The sequence below is a fragment of the Dreissena polymorpha genome, chromosome 3 (assembly GCF_020536995.1).
Source record: "Dreissena polymorpha isolate Duluth1 chromosome 3, UMN_Dpol_1.0, whole genome shotgun sequence".
Taxonomy (NCBI): Eukaryota; Metazoa; Mollusca; class Bivalvia; order Myida; family Dreissenidae; genus Dreissena; species Dreissena polymorpha.
Window position 1 is genome coordinate 117,911,720 of NC_068357.1, and position 23,898 is coordinate 117,935,617.

The 23,898-nt window shown below is 33.4% G+C and overlaps 1 non-coding gene across 1 annotated transcript; it reads right to left on the minus strand.

The window, feature by feature from the left end:
• Positions 1-12,382: 12,382 nt before the first annotated feature.
• On the minus strand, positions 12,383-12,464 carry Trnay-gua (transfer RNA tyrosine (anticodon GUA)). The gene has a single exon. It is a non-coding gene; the product is annotated as a tRNA-Tyr (tRNA).
• Between the last annotated feature and the right edge of the window lie 11,434 nt (positions 12,465-23,898).

Here is a 23,898-nt window from a genome sequence, read left to right on the forward strand (position 1 = left end):
ATAAAATCAAAGTATGTAACGATTGACATCTAATATGAGAAAACATGTAAAATGTAGTATTTAATAATGAAGATTAAATTAATTCATTTCAATAATCTTCAAAGTATTTATAATGGTTAAATGGAAAAATAAAGAAATCTAACATTGAATAATTGACATCAGAGTTGAAATCCATGCAAAATTTGACATCAAAGTTATAACATATTCAAATATGATGATGACAAAGTGATAACTAATGCTATTCCATTTTTTTTTCATTTTTTTTTTTTTTTTTAAGTTGAAGTTCGTTTAAGTACGTTCCTTAATTCCGTTATGGACCAAGAATAGTTCAGTGTGATTGTTTGTGTTGAGCATTTGTCGAAGTTTGATGTACTGATAAATGCTAATTGACAGAGCAGATGGTATTTCCATTATTATATCCCCTGTAGCGTTCCGAAACGAAATTTCCGTAGTGTTAATGAGCAGTTTTGGAAACAATCCAAAGCGTATGCTGTTTATGTTCAGTGTGACAGGTAAGTCAATGATCCATTCTGATCGACAAGACACCGAACTGACGATGTTGATATCAATACAATTTAAACCATTTGATATATGTAAAATCAAAAGAGTGCCACGTTGTCGTTTGAATATTTGCAATTTGCGAAGGATTGTTATTAGTAAGAGAACGTGAATCATGGCCAGAAAGACAAGAAAATGTTCATATTTCAGAGACTCATTAAGACTGTTGGTAAATTCCTGAAGTGGTGATAGCGTGATGGGATTGTCGTATTTAAGATGTTGTGCCGCTGTTGGTTTTATTAGTGTAATTGCAGTTAATAGAATGCGAATTTTTCGTGAAAGAAATATCAACATGAGCGTGTTTCCGATTGTGAGTAATATACCTATGATTGAAATTATATCAAAAGTGGATAAACCTGATTCAATTGAGATTTCACCGTTAAGCATTGCTTCTGTTAGGCTATGGTACACAATTTGGTTTTTCTTTGCTCTTTTCACAAAGGTTTGCATGTCAATTTCTAATTTGTGCGACCGAGCTAATATATCCTGTGTGTTTTGATCGAAAGTTTTAAATACCGGTAATAATACATTTATTGGATCATTGTACGAGATGTTTTTCATCAATTTATCCAAAACCGTATTATTAAAGAATTGTTGGAGTAACGGTAAGTTAATTGGATATATTTGGTCGACAGTAGTATCGTTTGTCAAACATTTTGTGAATTGCTCATCAATACGTTGACTTTTTGAGACTAGTTTACATGCACATGGTACATCGATAATGCAGTACTTACAATCATCTATTGTTTTAGAACGATTTACACATTCAAATTTTAAATTTGATTGCATGTATGCAAGTACCTTAGAACTATTTAAAATTCTCAGCTCTGGTTTCAAGACGTTTCTTACTATCTTATATTGACATATATCTTTCGTTTTTGCATTGTCCCCGTGTTTCAAGAGTTCTACAAAACAATTCGTATTGAAATCGATTTCAAATATAACATTCTGTTTACATAAAATTGTTGAACCTGTTGTCAAACAGCCTCTTAAGAATGATTGGTCAATGAATGTAAATAATAGGTTTTTTCCATTATAAATTAAATACCTAGGTTTTGATGTGAATTCATTAGCATCTTTGTTTTTATATCATTGTCAAGAGGAATTGGAAAGAAATTTAATTCATAAATTTCGTTATCCAAACTGTTTGTCAGTGGAAACAGTACCATTATGTATATTGAATTAGTGTTGCGTCCATAAATAAATTCAGCATGATTGTAGTAGAATGCCAATTCAGTGCTGATCAATTTATGAGTCGGATAGTTGATTTTTAACGACGAAGCTATTTCTGTTAACGTTTGGGACATAAGTTCGGGGTTTATTATATGAATCGACAATTTACGATTGCTCAGTGATTCAATTCATATGGCTAGCCTATCAAACTGTGACCTTATTTTGATCATTTTATCATTTACATCTAGTATTAACTTTTCAGCAGTTGTATGTTTATTTGACATAGATTCCATTTCGTCCACAATTTTATGTCTGACTGCTGAAGCATTCGCAACGAATTCATCGAATAATTTCATATCCTCATGAACATTAGTTGCAAATGATGACATTTCGCCGAATTTGTGCGTAAATGTGTTTGTTAAGAGATTAACTCTTTGTGCCGATTTATTTGCATGATCGCGTAATCGATTAAGTTGTGACGTTGTTGCAATGCCAAAAAGAGTTGAACCTAATTGTCCTATAAAGGGAAGTAAGGGTTGTGACTCACGTGTCTTCCGTTTATCTGAGATTGTAGGAATCATGCTACGAAATTTGTGTAACAAAGATTGTATATCATGTTCCATTAAAATCCTTAGAGTGTTGAATTCGACGCTAATGGTACATCCTTTTTCGTAGAAATAAGTGTCTCTACACAATGAATAATTTCTACCAATGTCGCTAGTGAAATGATAGTCCGGCATATCAAATCGAAAAGTATGCGTCCATTCATTATTCACGAAGTTAATTGTTTTTGGATCTGAGAACTTAACGCCATGGTTCATCAGCAATTGTTCGCCGTGTGCTCCCACAAGTGACAGGAAAAGTATAATGAATCGTGTGACCAACATCTTGCCTAAAAGAAAAAAAAAGAGTTTATTTGTTTATCATTTTACCGTTTTCTTTTGTGATTTTTCTTTAGAGATTTGTTTATATAAAATTGTTTAAGTGCTTCTGATGTATCTTCGTCATTTGCCCAACTGATCGTATACTTTTTGTTTGTCCATTTTATCAAATATTGTCTTTGATTATCTTTAATTCTGGTTTTTAAAATTTTGTCAGCTTTGTACCATTTCTTGTTTGAATTTTCTGGTGGGATATTATTTTGAATTATTGTATTTTGTTTGTCAGTTGCCGTTATATTTGGCTGTGTATTGTCGGTAACGGTTTGCGGATTGTTTTGATTTTCTGTATTATCATTAGTTTCGTTTTCATGGAATTTAAATGTTTGAGATAAATCACGTAAATCCTTCTCATCATGGTATCTTCTTAATCTGTTGATATTAACCGGAACTTTTAATTCTTTGTTTGAATATCGTTCTCTCAAAATATATGTGCCATTTTGTAATATTTTGGTTATATAATAGGGTTGCTCTGAAAATTTTCGAATCAATTTTCTGGATTTATTTAAAGGTACTTTTTCTTGCTTAATAAAAACAAGATCTCCTAATTTAAATGGACGTATTGCAGTTTTGCGATTGTAAAACTTACGCATAACGTCACGTGAATTATTTATGTTTTCTTGTGTGATATTCCATATAAGTTTAAATCTTTGTTTCAATTCCTCAACATAAGTGTTTATTGAAGGGTTGGTATTAATTGGTGGAAATAATTCGGAAGTGATGGGTTTATTCATATGTCGGCCAAAAAGAATGTAGTACGGAGAGTATTGTGTCGTTTTCGGACATACTGTTGAATTGTAGGCTAATTGGACACTGGAAAGCTTATCAGGCCAATCGCTTTCGTCTTTTAACGATGAACGTAGTATTGAGAGTAATGAAGAGTGTACCCGTTCTACCATTCCGTTACTCATTGGGTGATAAGATGAAGTTCGATGCCTCTTTATTTGAAAGAATTTATAAAGAACATCCATTATACCACTTAAGAAGTGTTGGCCTCGGTCAGATGTGATACGTTTGGGCGGTCCAAATATTGCAAATACTTTATGATAAAGTTGCTCTGCGATTTCAATAGTGTTTTGCGTTTTTAATGGTATAAATAGTGCAAATTTTGAAAATGCGCATATAACGCTTAAAACATATTTATATTCTTTGCTCTGTTTTGCTACCGTAACAATGTCGATGTGTAACATATCAAATGGTGCGCTTGCAATAAAAGGTTCTTGTAATGGATATGGTTTATAATTGTGATCTCTTTTAAATATTTGACAGTTTTTACAAGATTGAACATAATCTTTAACTGCTTGATACATTTTTGGAAAGTAATAAAAAAAATTGAGGGTCGCATATGTGCGGTCTAATCCAAAGTGTCCGTTTAAATCATGAAAACTATCAAGTATTTGATTTCTCAATGACTCAGGCAAAGCTAATTGTTTAATTAAAGTTTTTCCAGTTTGATGTTTCTTAGATCTTGGTTCGTAAAAATGGAATAGAACATTGTCAACTATTTCGTATTGGGTGCTTATATATGGAATTCGTTTTGCTAAGTCTTTTCATCAGGTAAATGACCGTTCTTTAAAAATGCATAAATGTCGCCGAAGTCTTTTGATGTAGCTTGTAAGTTTATAGTGTCTAGTTGATTAGTTGTTAAGTGTGCGTGTTGTTGTTTGCGGTCATTGACTGTCTGGGGTTGTGAACCATTATCTGAGATAACACTGTTGTCAGGTGGAATGGTGCTAAGTTGATTGTCAGCAGAGATAATTGGTTGATGATTGGTGGGTGTTGTGTTGATTGTTTGTTTTCGCATTTTTCTTGTGAGAATGTTAACCTGGGAACAATGATTATTTTGCGTTACTTGTATTGGTGCCAAGGTTTGTGGAGGTGTAAAAGGTGCGTTATCATTGGAAAGTGTATGTATGTTTTCCTGGGATTTAACGTGAATGTCTGATTTGGAATAGTTAATTCTACTAAGGTAATCGCTCGGATTTGTCTTGCCAGTTTTATAAATGATTTCATGATCATAATTTTCTAGTTCTAAAGCCCATCTGTATAGTCTGTTATTTGAGTGTTTTGCTGTATGCAAAATGTTAAAGCTTTACTGTCTGTTATAATTTTGACATGTATATTTGATATATAGACTCTACATTCTTTCAAAGCGTAAATGATTGCTAATAATTCCAGTTCACAACTACTGTAACGTTTTTCGTTATCTTTTAAAGCACGACCCCCATATAAAATAACATGATGACGTTTTGGAGAATCTTCCTGACATAAAATGAATCCTACTGCGGAGGTACTAGCATCTGTATAAATAGTGAATTCTTGATTAAAATCTGGTAATCGTAAAATTGGTTTTGCCAGTAATGCCCGTTTTAAATAATTAAAACTTTTGTCATGTTCCTCGGTCCATTTGAATATGGTATCTTTCTTAAGTAATCTATTTAACGGGGCGACAATGTGTGAGTAGTCTTTTATAAACCGTTTTAAGAAATTTGTCATGCCTAAAAAACTCTTTAATCCCTTTTGATTATTAGGAATTTGGAATTCGTTAATTATTTTCAATTTGTCAGGGTCCATTTGAATAGTGTTTCCTTCAAATACTGTGCCTAGAAATGTAATTCGTTTTTGTGCGAAATGACTCTTTTTAAGATTTATTACTAAACCAGCTTCTTTTAGTTTATGTAAAAATTGAGAAAGTTCTTTGATGTGGGTTTCAATATTGTCACTCATAAGTATACAGTCATCCAGAAAAAATAAAAGGTTTTTGAAATTGAATTCTCCTAATAATTTTGAAAGATATAATGACCAATAAAAAGGAGAATTACATAAGCCATAAGGAAGAACGTTAAATTGAAAACATCGTCCTGTTGGTGAATTAAATGCAGTATACTTTTTAGAATTTTCGGCCATGGGTAGATTAAGAAATGCTTGTTTTATGTCTATTTTAGTAAAGATAGTTGGCTTTTTCTCTGCGATCATATTTTGAACATCTACAATTGTAGGCATTTGATAATACATTTTCTTCGAAATTTTATTTAACAGTCGGTAATAAATGCATAACCTATATAATTGTTTATTTTCTTGTTGGTCTTCTGGTGAAATATCATCTGAATGTGTATGTTTTTTAACTAATACAATAGGACTACTCCAAATTGAAGTTGAATGTGAAATTATATTTTTATCTAGCATTTTCTGTAATTCATCTTCAATGATTTGTCTCGTTTTGGGGTTTACCGGATATGGTCTTGAACGTATAGGTATAGCGTTCGGTATCAATTCAATGGAACACTCAAAATTTTTAACATTGCCGACATCTGTTTCTGAATCGCTAAAAATATCTTGATATTGCTTTAAGAGATCGAACAGTTGCTGATTATTCGCAAATTCTTTTCCTATTTTATTATGTAATATTTGTTCTTTTTCGGTTGTCGTCTTAACGTTTCCACTTTCGTTACATTTATCTAAATTATTAATGTCATATATTTCGTTTTCATTTAAAATATGTATTGAAGCTAAAATATCATATTTATCATTTTTCTGTATCCGAGTTATTGTAAATTGGGAATTGTATAGTTTTATTTTTGTTGTCTGTAATACATAAATCAAGTTCCATGATATTTGTTTCATCCATAATATGTAAATCTTTATTCAAAAAACATTCTTTTAATTGAACAGGTATTTTCTGAAATGAATGAGCTTTAAGTCTTATCTTTTTATTAGCTTGAATACAGTGAATTTCATTTGTTATAAAATTGGTTTTGCATGTAATATTATCTTTATTTATTTCAAGAGTATTAGTCTCAAAATTTAATTTTGCCTCGTATTGCGAAAAGAAGTCTACTCCTAGTATTGCATTATTCGTTAAGCCTTGTACTATGTAAAACCGGTGCTTAAAGCGCGTGTTGCCAATTAGCATTGGGAGGTTAATGACCCCTTCTACATTGTACGAATTATCAGAAATGGCGGTCTTGACATGGTGATTAGACGGTAGGCATTCGCTTAGCGAAATGTTTGTGGAGGCGAAGAATGATTTGCTGATTACAGACATACTACTGCCCGAATCCAAAAGAATGTCTGTTGGGACATCTGCAATTGTTCCTGGTAAAGAATTATGAGAAAATGCGGATACTACCTTTAAAGCTAATATTTTACGTTTAGATTTAATACTTTGTTTTTGTTTATTTTGAGTTGTTTGCGTACTTTTGTTAAGTAAACCCTTTTTATTAATTTGTTCATGTTTTACTTGGAATTTTGAATAATTTGCGTTATTAAAATGGTACCTACTGCTCTGTCTTTTCCATCATTTTTTAGTTCGAAAACACATTGATTGAAATTGATTGAATTGTTGGCAATTGTTGAATCGTTTATTGAATGCAAAACAGTTTCTACCCCCCCCTACAAGAATCGTATCCGCATTTGGGGCAAATTCGGTTTTGTGCATTTTGTCTGTTTACTTGTAAACGTGGGTTAGATACGGATCTATCGACTATTCGCGGTCTTTGATAGTCTAACGGTACTGACATCCTATAATTTTGGTTTTGTCGTGGTTGAAATTGTTGATAACGGCTGTAAGGAACAGATGGCATTTGATTGGGAAACATATGTTGTTGAGCGTAAGAATTTTCTACCGGTATATTTGGCATTGGGGTTGACTGTAAAGCATTAATTTCCTTAATTTTGATGTCCGCTTTTAAGGTTTTAATCTCTTCCAATAACGTTTGAAATTTTGTGTCAATAGCATTGACTGAAAATGACGTGGTCATGTCACAGAGTTTACAGTATTTGGCCAGTCCTGACAAAGATTCTGGCTGTCTTAAAATAACATCTTTCTTAATACTGTCTCTTAATCCATTGACAAGCAAGCTTACGAGAACTTTTTCTTCTAAGCCTTGTACATCAGTAGACATTTTTAATGCTCTCGAGATATAATCATCACATGATTCATTTTCTCTTTGTTTAATAGCAATTAGTTGATAATCTAATTCTTTAGTCTGAAATCGTTTAGCAAGCGCTTTGGTGAGTTCTTGATAATTAGATTTAATATCTTCGGTCAGATTATTGTAAAAATTCTCTGCATTGTCGGACAGGTAAAATGGAAGAACATTAGCGTATTCACCCCTATCAATGTTATTCATGCTACAAAATTTCTGAAATCTTGCCAGAAACGCTGGTAAACTATCATAGTCTCTGCCTGTAAAGCATGCTAACTTAATTATGTTTGGCTTAAACATTGTACCTCTTGGGTCCGAAGTCTGTGCGGTATGGAAGTTTCTCGCCGGTCGTTCCCCGTCTGCTGGAGAGTGGCCAGGTGCGGAAGGCGTCTGCCTACGTAAGTTAATATTGTCACTATTAGCACTTTGCGATGGAAAATTAGCACTATTAACACTAGGCGATGGGGTATTTAAGAAAAAGTTAGGTCTCTGCGAAATAACACTGGAAATTGGATCCTGTAGTCGTTCGTCGGGAAGGCACTGAAAATTACCATATGGCGGTGGTACTGGGTCGTACCGGAAATTGGATAATGGCTCGAGCAGCGATTCCTTCGGCGGGTCCTGCGTTAATGGCTGGAGTGTTGTTTCTTGGGTTTCTTCGGTGTCTGATGCATCGGATTGTAATGGGTGACTTTGAAATGGGCTGTCATGTATTGTTACTCTTCTGATTGTTTTGATAGAATTTAATTGTTTATGAAAATCTGAACGTAATTGTTTTTTACGACGTTTTTCACTTGCAACAAAATCTTCGGGAGTTTGTAAATAAGGTTTTGACTCACTTGATGATTTTGGAGTTTCTTGTTTTGATATGGTAGTTGATGGTTGAAATGGTTGCTCCGGAACTGTCGTATCGTCAGGTGGGGATGTTGGCGGCGTCAATTGTGGCGGTAGAGTGGCTGATAGGCGAGAACGTAAATTGTAGTGAGACATCTTGAAACATTTCTGACGATTTTTGTTGTGGAAAATGTAATTGTAAAGGAATTAAACTTTAGAACCTATTCTCCACCAGATATCGTACGTGCTTTTACTTGTTATTTCAATGTTCCTTGAAGTTTTCATTATTTCCATTTAATGTAATTGGTAACGGGATCTTCATTTACGTACGATACATTATTTAGTTCTTAATAATTAATTATTCTGTCCATTACGGTCTTAGTGAATGTTGTATTTGTAGTGTTTCATTTTCAATTAGCATTAAATGCTACCATTCTTCAATTTATGCAAATTAGCGTTAAGCGCTAATATTCTATGATCCATAATAGATGTAAATAATCAAAGAAGTCGACAGTGTAAACAGCCCATTTTATTCTCTGTAATATCCAGAAAACACTGTGTTAATTTATTAAACAAGATAAATATTTGCATGCATAAATATCATGTATGATATATACGTACATATGCAACGATATTGATTCATAATATATATTAATAAATCACACAGAATATTGTTCAATTTCACTAACAGTTTTCAGGCATTAACATTATTTTGTTAAATCATAAAATAAAGAAATTATTTATTTATGAGAAGACAGTACTATTTGTTTTACTAATATGATACTTATAAAATAGCAATTATCATAAATACACAATATATATTTATTTGGATATTGTGCAGTCAAACAACTTTCCTAAATACTCTACATTGAATGTAGCTGAAACAAATTAAAGTAGTAAACAATAATTTAAGTATGAATATATTTATTTGCAGCAAACAATAATTTGAATGAAAATAAATAAGTAGCAACAGCTCACCTGTAATATCCAGAAAACACTGTGCTTCAGTCGCGCACAGGTTTCCTTAAATATTTTTTCGGTGGCTGCTGAAATTTGATCAGACTTTCCCAAATACGTTACTCACGTGATCCTACGTGGTCTCACGCAGTACATTGATTCACCTACTTTTTTATATTTGTTCGGGTCAAAGTTGTTAACCCTTGGTCATGGAACTTTCTAGAAGTTTCTACTGCTTACGTTTGCGTTCTTGATTTTGTAAACAATTTAGATTGGAATGTGCTATTCTTTGTTAGCTTAGTAAGCTGTTTTCTTATAGTACATCAATATGATAGAGTTTGTAGCTCACCTGGCACAAAAAAGTATTCCGGTGTGGTTTTGTGAAAACTGGGCTTAATGCGTGATATGAACTGCACAATTCCTTAAGTATTTCTAACAATGTACAATAGTTATTCTAAACAATATGCAATAGTTATTTTAAACAATATGCACTAGTTATTTTAAAATTGTGTTAATTGAAATTAATTCAAATTTTATTAATTATGATTAATCAAAATTATTAAATAAGTTAAAGTGAAGATTTAAATATTACAAATATTTCATAAGATTGTGATTTTAATTGGATTACAGTCCTACCATTACACTAACCGAGCAAATACGAACGGATTAATACAATCGTGTTTGTTTAACAGACGATATGTTCGTCGCTACGGTGAATTACATTAAATTGCATGCATATTGAACTAATATAAGTCACCCATCCTACCAAGATTATAGTTATGTAACAGGTTTGTTGGCTTTGAAAAGAACGGTGAATAATATACTAACGCGCTTTGTGTCGCTACAAAATAAAATACAGCCTATGTCACGATATCATTGGTAAATGTCGCACTCCTTTTAATTACGCTTTTATAGTAAAACTGAAAATCCCCTCCTATTTTGAAATAGTGACCCAGAATTTCCAAGAGGTCACCTGATTTGCAAGTTTTGAAATATAGGTGTAACCCTGTTAGAACATATTTATGTAAAACTAAATTTGATCCAAACAAAGAATAGATACCAATCACTGCTCATGTTGTACATATGTTCGATTATAAATACGTCCATAAGTAGTTACATCCCAAATGTATGTATACGCAGCCCCTCTTTTCCTGCTATGTAGATATTGCAACAGTGACTTCTCTTTTGTGTTTATCGGCAACCACTGGAATTCAGGGTTAAACACGTCTAAAACACATTTGTAATTTCCCATACGTATTTTTCCATACGTATGAGTTATTGGGCATGATTGTACTTACCTATGTGTACGTGCTGAACCTTGCGTACTCAACTCCTTTATAACATCGAGATGGATGATTCCAAATCCTTGACAGATAAACGACATCTTACGGGAATGACATTATGTTGCCACCATTCGTGGCTGAATAATGGCTTATTGACTGTTTTCCACTAATGAATTTATATATATTCATGCGTAGTAGTTAGAACCCGTTCAGTAAAGCTTCATTTCACAAAAAAAAGTTTTGAAACAACGTTTCGAGCCCGTGGGGAAGATCATTCAGTTTCCAATTGAATATCTGTCGAACCAACTTGTTCAGTAGCTATTAAAACCGCTATGTGGGCTATTATGCCCTGATGCATACATATTGGAAATAAATGTATTCTTTGGAACAAATTAAGGTAGCGCATCTGTAATGGGCACCTTTTCAAATATAATTTAATGTATTATTTTCTTAATCAGCATCATTTCACTGAACTACATGCACATTTATAGGTAGGCTTTCCATGCTTTAACAAAATATACTTATTTTTTCATAACAAATCCCACGCTCGTATTTTGTTCAATTTATTTGCAACCCTGGGATACATGAAAGTTCCATTATTCATCCAGAGTTCCAAATATGGGCATGCAGTTGGTGTGTACAGATGCAGTAAAGGCGTTTAAAGTTTAAACAATATAAATTAAGTATTCTTTTACAGACATATATTTTTTTGTATAAAGTGTAATCTATGGAAGAGCGCCATGAAATATAAGTGGTTTAAGCCAAGTAGAAATTGGGTTGGTTTAAAACAAAGTGTCATAACATTACAAATAGTATCATTTAAGTAACATTTTAAACTTAGTTTTTATAGATACACTATATACAGCAAATATACCAAAAAAATATACAGATTTACCGTTTACTTTTTGAAACAACAATAAAAATGCAACATGAATGATTCGTATTTTCAGCAGTACATCACCCAATTTAGCCATAATTTAATTGTTAATTTTATTTTAAAAAATTGAAGAATGTGCATAAAAATTGCAATATATTTCATGTTTAACTAATGAGTATGAATGAACGAAGTATTATTAAGCTACCCAGAATAATTAACCCATTTATGCCTAGCGTCCTGAAAAAAGGACATTGCAAACAGCGTAGACCCAGATGAGACGCCGCATAATGCGGCGTCTCATCTGGGTCTGCGCTGTTTGCTTCAATGAATTTCTTTATGGAATATTCATAATATAGAAATAAATATACTTGACACCCCTAATTTTGGAAATAAATTGATCCAATTTAGAAGGATGGGAGAGTCCACTGCAATTGAAGAGGCTATATCGACAGACGCTGAAGTACCACAATTTTCACAATTTAAGCCAATATATATGTACTTCTATCTACTATGACAAAAGCTTCTATTAATAACACATATAACAAAGAAGTTTCGTCATGCTAGATAAATAGAGGATATTTGTATTTGTAGTAAATATGAAACATTTATTTCAATGAGGAGTGAGAAAATTGCAATATTTTCGCGAGCGCAAGGCGCTAGTGAACATATGAACATTTTGTACTTCGATGCAAAGCTTGATTTATAGTTATTTCAATTGTTGTGTTATTGCTGGAAAACCGGACTACTATTGAACAATAAACATAGCTTATATGCTATATTAAATAAAATTACGTTAGAAACGAAATACTAGTAAAACGCGTCGCAAAATGTATGCGTTGTCGGCAGGATTTGAACCTGCGATGGAAGATCCCAAAAGATTTACAGTCTATCATCTTAACCACTCGACCACGACAACTTAACATTAATACCTGCTTAAATTAGATATCCATAAGTAAACAGGTATAAAGGCTCTTCAATCTTCAAAGATATCGCGGGAAATCATTACAGCTGTGCTACCTTTAAAGGCAGCTTTTTTGATCTGTATTTGCAATTAGATGTTATTTATATTTGCATTAAAAAAAGACATTTTCAATGTGTTGCTTCCTACATAAGAGAGATGTCAATACTTAAAGGCATGCATGCTTAACGCATATTTCTGGATATTCTGCTCGCATTTTCACTTATCAGCAAAACTTAGATACATATAGACCGAAATGATCATTTTTTTACTGGAATGAACAATGTTATTTTTTCACGAAAATCGAAATGTATTTCACCACTAAAATTATATATTCGACTGATAAGCATACCATGATGAAGTAATAAAATGAAATGTTCGTATTGGATGAAAATCCAATCGTTACATTTCAACATTGCTAACAAACAAGTATTCGCAATCTTAAAAAAATCATAGCCTTAACATGTTTTACTTTTTAATTGCTTAACATCCACCCTACATAAAAAAATAATTTAAATAAATTTAAAAAAGTAAATTCTTAAGAACTTAGCCATGAGCGGACAAATACATCGTTCGCTAATTCGACGATGATCTGTGACTGCGGTATTAAACTTTGTCACTCGGCGGACGGCTCTGACGTGTCCAGGCTTCAAGACGCCTGGGTCCGGTTTAATAAAAAACTACAAAACACGACTGTAGTCGCGCGACTGTGCGGTCGACCGACTGCTGTCGGCCGCCAACTGACAAATTGTCGCGTTCACGGAGGAATTTGCCGCGACTGTGGTCGCATGACTGTGTGGTCAGTCGACTGCGGTCGTTTTAGTCGCTATTTTTAGAAAATTATCATTTCCGCCATCAACATTTTTTTATTTATTGTGCGAAAACTCAATTCACGAAAAGTAAATCTTAAATTTGTTAAAATAATATGATATTATTTGTTTAAACAGAATTCGCTTGCGGATTCTTCGTCAAAGGTGTGTTTGTAATAATATTCATTAAGTGTTCAAAGTTCAAATACAAAATCTGACGCAATTAAATAAAACTACTACTATGGTTCACGTGTCTCTGGACAATGTCCTTTCGCGTGTCAAAATTGCAGAACCTCAAACAAACTTACCAACGCAGTTTCAAGATGTTGGTACTAAAGACCGTACATTTATATGAATATACGCCCTGGAGATCGGACACATCGGCCGGCGACCGGATTATTTGTGACTGAAGCATTACAGCGATTGTGACAGAGGGAAGAAACAATGTTGACAAACACTTCAAGGACATACCTCACAATCATTATAATGTTTTACTTGATGTCTAAGTTCTCCGGTTTCTATTTAGGGAACACGGTGGCATAGTCATCCGTGTGATGTTGAAGCTTCAGTTGATTGAATTGGAGCAAACTCCCAAAATGCTGTTGATGTTTTTTGTCAACACGTTTTTTAAGGGCAATGCACAAATTTACTGTGTTGCAAATCGCATAACTATGCGTAAATGCATAGTATACTACCAGCAAATCGAAACGTTAAACATTTATTTTCCAGCAGCAACTTATAATAAGTGATACAAAGATCCATTTACGAAAATATATTATTAATGACCGCAATATGCCTCTAATACTGATAAGTTTCAGCGACAGCATACAGAAAAATAATAAAATAACAAGGTCATAATGCTAGACATGCCAACTGGAAGGAATAAGCATGATTCTACCACGAGATAAACACATTGATTTCATTCGATTCTTAGAACGACAAGCATAATGCCTATATTGTAAATGCGCAACAGCTTAAGCATCGGCAAAGAAAAACATACGTTTGAGTAATTGATTATACTTAATTATACAAAAATGTTTTCTAGAAAGAAGCATATACCACGTACGTAGTTACGACCTGTTTGTGTATATTTGATCTTACACCAGACTTTGATTGACAATTTGTTCAGCCATTCGTGAACCTACAGGAGTAGGATCTAATTATTGACATAATTGAAACGCACACTATTCGCTTACTTTCTGACGGAGTAGGCGTGATTATTTATTCAAAGGCGTGCGGTACACATGCGAGCGCTGTTGCACACGGAGTGGCTCGGTCATAATTGGATATAGTGCTGTTCCAACATGGCCATCTGCTTTGGTCGTGTACTGTTGATAATTATAATTCTGAAATTTGCTCCCGAGTGTACGAGCTTTCAAAACAAATTCTACCGCTCAAAATCGAAGGCTTTAACTGCGTACAATCGGACTCTTACTACCCTGTCTAAGATTGGATGTTCCGTTGAATGTGCTAGAGATCGGTCATGTAGAAGTGCAAGTTATCGCGAAACGACGCGGGAATGCATGCTGTCGGATTTGCCCTCTTTTGTTATTGACCTTTATGGACACGATGACCTTTTCCTGGAAGTCTTTGGTACCACCGGTAATTTCTTTTCACTTAAATATCGTCTCAATACACGATCAAAGTTAAGGAATACTTATATTTCGTAATAATCCATTCCAGCGGCATAATAACAAAGGCAATATTTTGGCATGGATAAGAATCTGCTAATCGTATTTTTCAAAGGATCCTAAGAGTTCATACGGATATTGACAGGTTGCTATTTTTTCATTATCATAGAGAAAACTATATATGTGTCGCTGTAAAATATTTCATTAACTAACAATAAATTGCTGTCCTTTACCCATTCATGCCTAGCGTCTCATCTGGGTCTGCGCTGTTTGCTTAAAGGAATTTCTGTAAGAATTGTTCTAAATATAGAAATAAATTTACTAGACATCCTTAATTTTGGAAATTATTGATCCAATTTAGAAGGATGGGAGAGTCCACTGGGCATAAATGGGTTAAATGCAAAAATAAATATGTTCATAATGATATAGATGATATCTGTTCGTGTCAGTGTAAGATCGTTTGTTATTTCACGAGTAATTATATAAAATATATTTTTACGAGTGGCGGAGCCACGAGTGAAAATATTATTTTTCTATGATCACGAGTGAAATAACAAACGATCCTACACTAACATGAACACATTTTCTGTTTCTTGTATGCCCCTTTTTCAAGAAAATAGTTATCAGCTGTTTCCCTTTCGCTGAATAGTTACCCTTTCTCTCGTGGCGTGCATCAATACATGTCAATACACAAAATGACGTTATTAGTGTTTGCATCATCCTTCGCCGAAAGAAATAGTCCAATATTTGATGGTTTACGAGTAAACAAAGCTGAAAGGTTTTAACATTTTATTGCTCTTGCTAAAATAAGCAAACAAAGTTAAGCATACAATACTGCTAGTGTCTCAACATTTACTGAACAGTACATGTCCGTGATGTCGTAGGAATACGCAAACTTTGACATATTTTTATTCATACAGTTCGCCATTTTTACGAGCTGTCAACTGATTAATTTAGTGTTTAAAACTGTGGATTAGCAACAGACATAATTTTTTAACTGGTTTTAACTATTTTTACAAACTGTCAACCGACAAAAGCAAGTAAATCTTGATATGATAATCTTAATTTTTACCGTTGAAAATAACAATTTGTTGATTTTCACTGCTATTATTTCACTGCAGAAATGTCATATTTTATCATTAGGTATAAAAGAAAAATTATCATCATTTGTGCCATGCGTCATTAGCCGTTGTCTTAGCCGATTTGCGAACCTCTGACATGAATATTGCGTCGATGTGTCGTGAAAATCGTGGGTCCTTTCATCCCAAAACCAATACAACGACCGCATCTCGCATATGGAAACGGACTAAAGTCGTTAATAAATTATGCGTTAAACATATGGAACACTTGCTTCATTCGAGAAACCATACATTTGACAAAATTGTCTTATCGGACGACGGAAATCGCCCTTTTGCGATATTTTTTGCTATGATCGTACGATTAAAACCACGTGGATTTTTTTCAGTTATATTATATGATTAAATATATATATATATAATCAGGAAATCCTAATATAATTGGCGAATGAGGTTAACGGGCTGCAACAACAAATAAAGTCTATGTAAGGCATTATTATACATAGTAAAATATATTAAATATTGGATTTTTCACCCGAAATAAAAATATTGCGTATACCAAGCAGAATAAAAAAATCAAGTTCTACAACCATCTCCTCTTTTCCAATAATCTTTTTTTTTAAACGTGACTTAAAAAAAGCATCTTGAAATGTCCCCCTACGTGTATTGAATTAGTGCTGGCTTTTCTCATGTTTAGCTTTATGATGTGTGTATGTACTTTCACAAATTCTGAGCAATAATCTCAAATAAATAATTTATCATTTTTGTGTTTTAGTTGTTGTGCTGTTTTCATTAAAAGGATGTCTGCTTAGTTGTGTGTTCTTGAACTTTCTTGAATGCTTTTAGTTGTTGTCCCAATGTGTTTCGTTTCACGTCCACGGTAGTGCGCAATGTAAACAAGGAACCAAACATCTACCAACCCGCGTCACTCGTAATAAACATTTCGATCGGCAGAAGTATGTAATGACAAAATTGTTTGAAATCACGGGGAAAATCTGTAGGCTTATTATGTCGATTTGCAAATTAGATATAATATTAAGGAATAAAACTAGTTCTAAGTTTGTTTTACATAACAATTCCTTCATTTACGTATTTAGAATTGTTTACATGGTATATTCGATTTAACTAACGTATAAATGGTCAAACCGAAGTAGCGACCCCCAAATGGAAAAGCATTTTTTTCCATTCTTAATATAATTAAATCCAGGACTGACATATTGATGGAAAACTATGTATAAACGTTGCATCTGATTAATACAAACTGACATGTTACTCAATTGCCTTGTGTTGTGTTGGATCCTTTGAATAGATATTCAAGTAAAATACAGAGTCGAATGAAGTCCATGTGACTGAACAAGAAGCAACAAGGAGGTAATAATAAGCAATACCATCAAATACTTAACCCTTTGCATGCTGGGAAATTTGTCGTCTGCAAAAATGTCGTCTGCTGAATTTCTAAAATTAGCATTTTCTTCGATTTTTTTCAAAGAATACTATCAGAATAGCAAACAGTTTGGATCCTGATGAGACGCCACGTTCTGTGGCGTCTCATCTGGATCCAAACTGTTTGCAAAGGCCTTTAAAATTCGGTTCCCGCACTGAAAGGGTTAAATAACTATTCAAATCACCCATCTCGAAATAAGGATTACATTCGACTCGAGAGAAAATGCTTTAATAAAGACGATGGCCATTATAATTAACAAAAACCGAGACAGCATCTTCACAAAAGTGCTGGAAAGTTGTTATATAAATGGTGTGTACATGCAGATAAATAAAATAGAGAAATTCGCTTGAAACCAAGAACATATTAAACACTATGTTGCGTTATTCAATTGAACAAAGATGCATAGATATAGACAAAGTTTTCATTGATATTTATTTTGCTCCTTAAATCTTAACAAACATACTTTCCAAAGTCCAGTTATATTTTACTCAACAACATGCTAGCGAAACCGTCCACGGGCTTCGCCCTTGATAATTAGAAATTATGTAACTACATCCCTGCTTGTATAGTGTGTACTGGCTTCTCTAAAAACCTAGTTGCAAGTGTTTCCAAGTGCATGATTTCACTCAACTTAAATAGTAATTAGTTGACAGGTAGGCAATTGAAAATATTCATCCAAGTAATATGCATGTATACTGCGTTGAAATGTAAAATATTCAATCACTCTTTGCTTGCTCATCCAAGTAATATGCATACCTGTTGTCTAATCAAAAGACAATGCATCAATTATTTAACGGTGAGTACATCAATTTGTCATTTCATCCTCGAGCTAGGAAATATTGATATTAAAATTGTCCATCATACGATATACATGTAAATTAACCTATCTTTATCCTAAGCTAAGCGATCGTTTAAACAAAGAAACCAAGACTAAAATAGCGCGAGGATGTTTCAAGTCTTATATAATAAAATGCGGATCATTTAGATCACTTGGCATTGTGATAGAAGATAAGGCTGTGAGTGTGCTCCTGTGTATATGAGATGATTAACCCATTAATGCCCAGTGGACTCTCCCATCTTTCTAAATTGGATCAATTTATTTCCACAATTAGGGGTGTCTGGTATACTTATTTCTATATTTAGAATATTTCTTACAGAAATTTCTTTAAGCAAACAGCGCAGACCCAGATGAGACGCCGCATTATGCGGCGTCTCATCTGGGTCTACGCTGTTTGCAATGTCCTTTTTTTCAGGACGCTAGGCATGAATGGGTTTATACTAGGGATGTCAACGAATATCCGAATATCCGAATATTCGGTCCCGGACCGAATATTCGGATACTGTTTTCCGAATCGAATATTCGGAAGAAAAAATAAAAAAAAATTGAGTAATTTCAAAGTCTTTGTTTTCGTGAAAATTGCTTCAAACATTGTAAAAAAAGTTGTTCCTCGTGTCATAATGTTTATTCCGGTAGGCGCGATAATGCGTCGCTATGGTGATGACAGTATACCGGTCATAAATCCCGTTAATTGCCTAACAAAGACAGATACTTTGTGTCAAAATTATGATAGGTGCAAATCGCGTCGGCAATCAAAACACCGACCTGCACTTGATCCAATTACTCGAATTACATTTAAAATTATCAAAGATTAAATGAGTAAAGGAAAAGCCAACTTGGTGTAAAAAACAAATAAGACCGTATGGAAATTAAAACACCGACCCGTCTTGATCTAATAACTCGAATTACATTTAAAATGATCAAAGATTAAATGAGTAAAGAAATAGCCGAATTGGTGTGAAAAACAAAAAAGATCGTATGGTTATAATCACGTTGTCCAATCAAAAAGCTTTTAAAAAATAATTTACTCAACCTCTTATGAGTATTTGCATATCGTATGGTCCATTTTTAATTAATTACTTAATATTCAATCAAGTATTATACTTAAAGAAATGTTTTTGGTATTTCGCCCTCATTTAATTGAAAATATTATAATTGCTACACGCATAAAGTAAATCTCTGTCCAAGCAAAATGCCACCTACGCCTTCCGCTGCTTGGAAGTATTTCACATCATCCGATAAGAAGTCGCCAATCCAAGTGACTTTTAAACGTGGCAACTTTAAAAGACTGACTGTTTAGTCTGTTAAACAGGTTCAAAGTGTGTTGTGGCTATGAACATAATTCGTTTAAGTTCAGCGTTAATTATATTTAGATCTAACTGTTTTGTCATGTAATTATTTTGTAGTCATGAAATATTATTGCTCTCGTTCTATTGTTGATGTACGATATTAATAGTTTAAAAACAGTTTTTGTCATTCAATTTTAACAATAAAAAGTAATCAGCTTCGAATTAGCGACGGCAACGCTGTGTCAATATTTAGTCACTTCCGGTAAACTTCCGGTAAAAACGAAAGTAGAATTCATGGAGTAATGGTACGGTTAACAAAGTTGACTTTTTTTCCAACAGATGTTGACCGAATATCCGAATATTCGTTCGGAAGGGTGACCGAATATTCGAATACCGATATCGGTATTCGTTGCCATCCCTAGTTTATACTGAAAACTCAAAGCGTTTACTTGAACTCATTTTCTCAAGACGCAAATTCCCGATGGACAGAACACAAACTCGACCTCGGAAATTTTATGGCATGAATATAGACAGCATAATTAACTGGCAGAGACTCATGGATAAAGTGTTGAATCCCAGTGTCAATCAGTTTATTTAAATGATGTAAGCTATTTTTATGAATTGTTTATTTTCTTACCTTAATTTCTAGTGGTATTATTCACTGTTTTTCTCCTAAAATGTTGCCCAGTAAAGCCTGGCCACTAAATAATAATTGCTAACCAATCAAATACTTGATACTGGTCAATATAATTACATATACAGGCTAGAGTCAGATTGGTGTGTTTCTTCCATTTATTAAATTGGTTGTATTAACATACTGTTGGCAAGGCAAACATTTCTTAAGGCATACATTTCTCCGTCAGTCAATTAAAAAAATGATATGTATATCAATTTTAAAGAGTTACTTTTCATATTTTTTGGTAAATGTTACCACTTTTTCTGGTGTAAATCACAGAATTGTCAACATTAAGCTTAATACATGCTGTTATGAATGAATTGACAGCCATCTAACCTTTTCCCGTAACCGATCATCATTGCCAGGTAACAGTCAGCTAAATTTACACGCTGCGTAGCGTTGTTCATTGATTTTACAGTTGTTCTGAAGAAATGTATTCAAATGGAAATGGGAGAAAACACCCTTTGATGTGTTAATGTTGTCTAATGTTATTGTTGGTAGTTAATAGTTCATTGTAATTTGTTGCATTCCTTTTGCAAACTACAGTGATATCTGCGCCCGGCGCAGCATTTGTCGTGTCGGGTGCACTGTGTCATGCGCCCGGCACAAGGAACAGTGTGTCAATGCGCCCGGCACAAGGAACAGTGTGTCAATGCGCCCGGCACAAGGAACAGTGTGTCAACGCGCCCGGCACAAGGCGCAGTATGCCATCGAATATGGTATAAAAGCTGAGATTTTCTCATACAAAATAAGTACATCTTTGATAACACCTTACATACTACTTTTATTTAGACGTTTGAGTAAGCATAAATAGTAAATAAACTTTGTTAATAAAATAAAACACTTGTACCATCAAGTAAAGATAGTTAGTACACATATATAAATTTATATTAAGACACATATATTGCGTTTAGTTGCATTTCTTGCTGGAGAATAACAATACACTGAAAAGTTATTCGTTTTTTTTTTATATAAAACCCAGTTTATTTAGTTATTTGTGTAAACGCGTGGACTGAGTCCTAACAATATATAATCACAAATCAAATATTATATATATATATATATATATATATATATATATATATATATATATATATATATATATATATATATTTCACAAACTGTTTACGCTTGAAATCAACATGGCTGAAACTTACCTAATTAGCATTTTCATTTGTAAAATGATGACTGCTGTTGTGATAAATGCTCAATTATAATATTGTGTATCATTTTTATCGTAGACATACTTTTGTTTTTGTAATAATAATATAAGTTTTGATTATATCATGGAAGCTATTATCATTATTACATAGTTGTTTATGATATAGAAAAAACAATTATAGAAGTATATGATTATTTACCTCATTATGATAATGGTGATACTTGTAATTGTAATTTGATGGTATTGAGAATAATGATAATGATTATAATAATTACTATTGTTATTGTTGCTACTATTAAAATGTATTTTCTTTATTTAGCTTGTGAGTTAAGAGGAAACCATTAAACACAAAATTATACGAAACGCAACTGTAAAATAAAACATACCAATGCGATGTTCAACTTACCAGCTTAACAGGAGCCGATATGACAGTCGCATATACGAATCTCGCGTTAGTTAATATATTAGCGGTAGGAACTTTTTATTACGCATTAAAACGATGCGTGAGGCATAATGATGAGGTTTCTTAATACAATATATTTAAGTCATTTCATTTAAACGTTGTCTCTTTCTATTGTTGTCAGAATGGACGTTGGTGTACCGTGGCATCCCTCGAATAGGATCGAATCCTGCAACCGCCTGGCTGACTGGGGAGAGCGTAACCAGTGATCCTGCTTGTCAGCAGCTGGGAAATACCTCCTGTAACAAACATTTTAGGCATAGCATCGCTTCGGATTGGAGCAGTCTAAACATAGAACAGGTTTGACTATAAGATGAAATTTGACATGAATGGATTTTAATCAATATCTAAGATATTACTGTTTGCGAATACACTTCCCCACGTATAATAAATGTACATGGAAATTGTCAATATTGTTATGCAATTTTAGGTAAAGATTGCGTTCTACAAGGGAAGCTTGGAACAAAACATCACCTTTGACGGAAGGAACAGCACAATCAGCAACTGGTTCTCTCAGAGCAGGATCCTGAGCTCCACATGGCCTGGTGTTAGGGCAAATGCCAGCTTTAATCGCTTTAAAACAATGTAATATTATTAAAGCGTATTTTCCCTTGAACTGATCCGTTCATATATCGATATATTGACTATGTTGCATATTTTGGTCACTGCTTACCAATATAATTAAAGATTTAAATGCCATTATGTAATACAAAGTGCCAGTACCGACGAAGACATAAAATATGTATATCGATAAAACTTGCCTCAAAACTAAAAAATCCCCTAATAATGTCCAATAAAAATAAACCTGATAACTTCAATCATGTATTGTGAATGATGTCGGGCGTTGCAAGTTGCCTGGAAATAATATTCTGATTGTTGTGTTGCCTTCGAAAAATGACCGAATGAGAATGTGAATTGACTTTCAAATACTTGTATTCGGTAAAGGCAGTAAATGGTTTAATTTAAACTGAAGCTTAACATATGTTTTCGCCTTTTAATATATACGTCTTAAAATGTTGTGGACTCTACCGATAACAACTGCTCGGCGACTGTGTCTCAATGTTTAAAATCAAACTAATCTTTGTTTGTAGGTGATCATAGACTACGAATTTTTTTGCAGAATTATGTCCCTTATTAATTTTTTTACGCTTAAAGATGTACTTAACGCTACAACTGCTTCATGGTTTAAGCTTAACTATTCAAAGCTGATGAATTGTCATGTATATGTTATCATAGAGAAAGGAGTTTTGAAAGATACCGATTTTAGCAATATTATAAAACTATTTCAGGTGTCTACTATACTATTTATCAATGAAAACTTCAGGTGTCGGCATGTCATTAACTGGTTACCTAAATTTGCTCAGACGTTAACAGCTGAACGATTGCAATGTGATAAGATGCTCAAAATGAATTCTTGATTTAACCAATTGGTTTTTAGAATTATTACATTTTCACAAGTTCAGAGTTTATATAAATATGAGTTGTTATTTGTCTATTCGTAATAATATAATACTATAGGTTACAGCCTCGAGAGACAATAGTATGTTCTCTAATCGCACGTGACAGCGGATGGGGCATGCGTAAGTGATGTTAGTGGAAACTTACTTCCAAGACGGCGTCTCTTTTTGTGTTTTTCGTGAAAAAGTAGCGGATATGTTCATCCGGTAAGTCACTTTGTATATATATTTATTTTTAATGAATACGCTCTTTTGGCTCTACGATGTTAGCGCTTCTATCCGGTTTGTTTAAAGATCGTAGACGTCGGCATAAAATGTTATTGAAGGAAAACCGTCCACAAATCTGTTGTAAACTTACTTGACGTTCGGGATATTGGATGTACAGGAATCATTTTCTCTTATAATACACAGAATTGACGCACGTGTGCAGTTAAATATAACTAAATCACGATTATCATATTTTTCCGAGGTCGTTTCTTCGTTAACAACTAATTATTTGCCCATTACATTGGAGTAACCCCCATTTTCAGAACTGACGTCCTTTGAAGCA